Here is a 3,043-nt window from a genome sequence, read left to right as displayed (position 1 = left end):
GCACCCTGCAGACAGCCAGCTCCGCTCCGCTGGGCCCGCCGCGCGGGGCTGGCTGCTCCCTCCGTCCCCAGCCTCCCTGTCCCCAAGGGGACCTATCCAAGGGGTTGTTCTCCATCACCGCAGGGGCCACGGCTCTTCCCAGGGCTGCCCCACAGCCTCCTGCTCTCACCGTGGTGGCTGCACCCCAAAAGGCGAAGCCTCCTGGCACCTTACACACCCCTGCAGCCCTTTGGCTCACCCCAAAACCTCACCGTGGTCTTCCTAAATGAAGACGGGGAGAAACGCGCTGCCACGGTAGTTCTCTCCACCTGGGTGAACAGCTGCAACCAACACGCGGCGTGGCCAAGGCACGGCCAGCATGGCCGGGCCATGGGGATGGACATGGGGATGTCACACCGAGGATGTCACCAGCCCCTGGCCGCCCTCGCAGCACCGGGGTGCTGTGCCCCGGCCACCCTAGGCCCACCGGCCCCGGCAGCGGGGTGGCTCACACTCGCCACCCCCGCCCGTCTCCACCGGCACCGTCTTTAATAAGAAGCGTGGAATATTTTAGCACCTATGGAAAAGCCACCACAGACGGTGGTGGCAGCCGTTGCCAGGGAGACGGTCCCAAAAATAGCCCCACTCCGCCAACCCTTCCCGGTGCTGCTGTGGGGATGGGGGAGGCAGGGGGCAGGGGGATGGAGGGGTGGAAGGTGGGGAGGAGGGAGGGATGGAGGGGTGGAGGGGTGGGTGGAAGGATGGACGAAAGGAGGGATGGAAGGGTGGATGGAGAGGTGGAGGGATGGGTGGAGGGATGGAAGGAGGGAGAAATGGATGGAGAGGTGGAGGGATGGAGAAGTGAAGAGATGAATGGAAAGATGAAGGTGTGTATGGAGAAGTGGAAGAAAGAGGTGGATGGGTGGGTGGGTGGGTGGATGGATGGATGGATGGATGGAGGAGAGGTGGATGGATGGATGGAGAATTGGATACATGAATGGATGGATGGATGGAGGAGAGACAGATGGATGGATGGATGGATGGAGAACTGGATGCATGGGTGGATGTATGGATGGATGGAAAAGAGATGGATGAATGGATGGATGGAGAATTGGATAAATGGATGGATGGAGAAGAGGTGGAAGGAAGGAGGGAAGGAGGGAAGGAGGGAAGGAGGGAAGGAGGGAAGGAGGGAAGGAGGGAAGGAAGGAAGGAAGGAAGGAAGGAAGGAAGGAAGGAAGGAAGGAAGGAAGGAAGGAAGGAGGGAAGGAAATAGGGGAAACAGGAGCTCCAGGGAAGGTGGGCAGAACCTGACCCCTCTCCTGCCTGTGGATGAAGCCAAGCACCAGAACCATGCCAGCAGCCCCTGGCTGGGCAGCCATGGTCCTGCCTTCCTGCCACACCACCTGAAGCCAACACAAAACCTTAAGCCCCCTCTGTCCCAGGCAGATCTGACTCCAAGTGATTAAGCAGCCAGCACAGCGCTGGACTCCTCAGCACCCACCAGGCTCCCCTACCTTCCTCTCCACACTATCCCACCGCTGTCCCCAGTGCCCCAGCACAGTGCTCCTGCAGCAGTGGCCCAGCACAGCCCGCAGAAGCCTTCCTGGTGGCAGAAAATAAACGGTTTAGCAAGAAGGGTGCCCAATGTGTCCCCTCTTCTCGGTGCCATCGCCTTGCAGGAAGGGAAGGGTTGGGAGGAGACCTTCAACGGAGCTGCTGCCACCTGGCCCCTGTTTGAGCAAGCCTCTCAAACCGGCGCAGGCAGAGAGAGAAACCCAAAAATAGAACTAAAGGGAAAAAAAAATAATTAAAAAAAAATCCAACAACCCCAAATTCCCGTTTTTAATGCCAAATCCCAGCTCGCTCTCCTCCCTGTCACCCTGGCGACATTCCTTGCAGTCGCCATGGAGACGGGAGGCATGGAGAGAGCATCACCGCGCGGGGTGGTGGCAGCGCCCGGCAGTATTTCGGGAGGCAGGGAGACACTGGGTGCGAGGTGCTTCGTGTGGCGGCAGGGAGGGAGGAGGGGAGGTTTATTTTTGCTTGCTCCCACTTGGTGTGCCAGATTTTCCTTCTCGAAGCGCCCGGCGGCCAGGCGCCCCTCGCCAAGCTGGTGGTGGCCTTCCCATGAAGTCCCCGTGGTCACCTTGCCCGGCGGTTCCCGGTGCCACCGCTGGAGATCGGCTCTTGTTAGGTCTGGGGAAGGCACGAGGTGATGAGGATGACCCTCCACCGAGGAGGATCGGGTTCACCCCCTGAATGGGTCAACAAACAAAGCACCAGAGGATGACGAGAGCTCTCAGATGTTGTTCTCCAAGGGCTGGGAGGGGGTCCTAAATCCTCCATCCCACTCTGCGCACCCTGCCTCGGTTCCCTCGCAGGTGGCATCCCTCGTTTCTCTGCGATCCACGGCTGTTTTGCAGCCCAACCTGCAAACGCGGCTGGAGAAGCCCGGCACGGCAGGTGCTGCAGCGGCAGGGAGGGAAAACCCACAGCCAGCGCGATGGGCAGGGAGCAAATGTATGCAAATGCATGCAGAAAGGAAGCCGGGGATGCTAATAGACTTGTTAGTAAGCACCGGGAATAATATTTTTACGCTTTAATCATTAGGGACGCTACTCCGGGCGAGCCCAGAGGGATGTGCCCGTAAGGGAGGGAGACCTGAGCGAAGCGGCTGGGGGCGAAGGCTGGGCACGGGGGGCAGCGGCTGCAGCACCCTCCTGCCCCTCTCGACACCCCGAGACCCCCATAAGACCCTACTGAAAGAATAGGGCTTGTCTGGCCAAGTTTCTGGGTGCATCCAGGCTCAGTGATGGTCCCTCCCCAGTCCCCTGCTGCTAACGGGTAAAGATGGCAGCACCGACGTGCCCCTTTCTCGCGACGCGTGTCTCGCTTTATTCCTGCTGCACCAACGGGACACGAGGTCACAGCAGCCCGATAAGTGGCGTTCCCTCTGCCTTTGCTCCTTTAAGGACGCTTCCACGTGTAACTTGAGACAAGTGGGGGAAAAGAGAGGAAGGGGAAAAAAAAAAAAAAAAAAAAAGGAAAAGGGAAAAATAGC

The sequence above is a fragment of the Cygnus atratus genome, chromosome 1, assembly GCF_013377495.2.
Source record: "Cygnus atratus isolate AKBS03 ecotype Queensland, Australia chromosome 1, CAtr_DNAZoo_HiC_assembly, whole genome shotgun sequence".
NCBI classification, from domain to species: domain Eukaryota; kingdom Metazoa; phylum Chordata; class Aves; order Anseriformes; family Anatidae; genus Cygnus; species Cygnus atratus.
The sequence above is the reverse complement of the archived record's forward strand: the minus strand, read 5'-3'. Positions refer to the sequence as shown.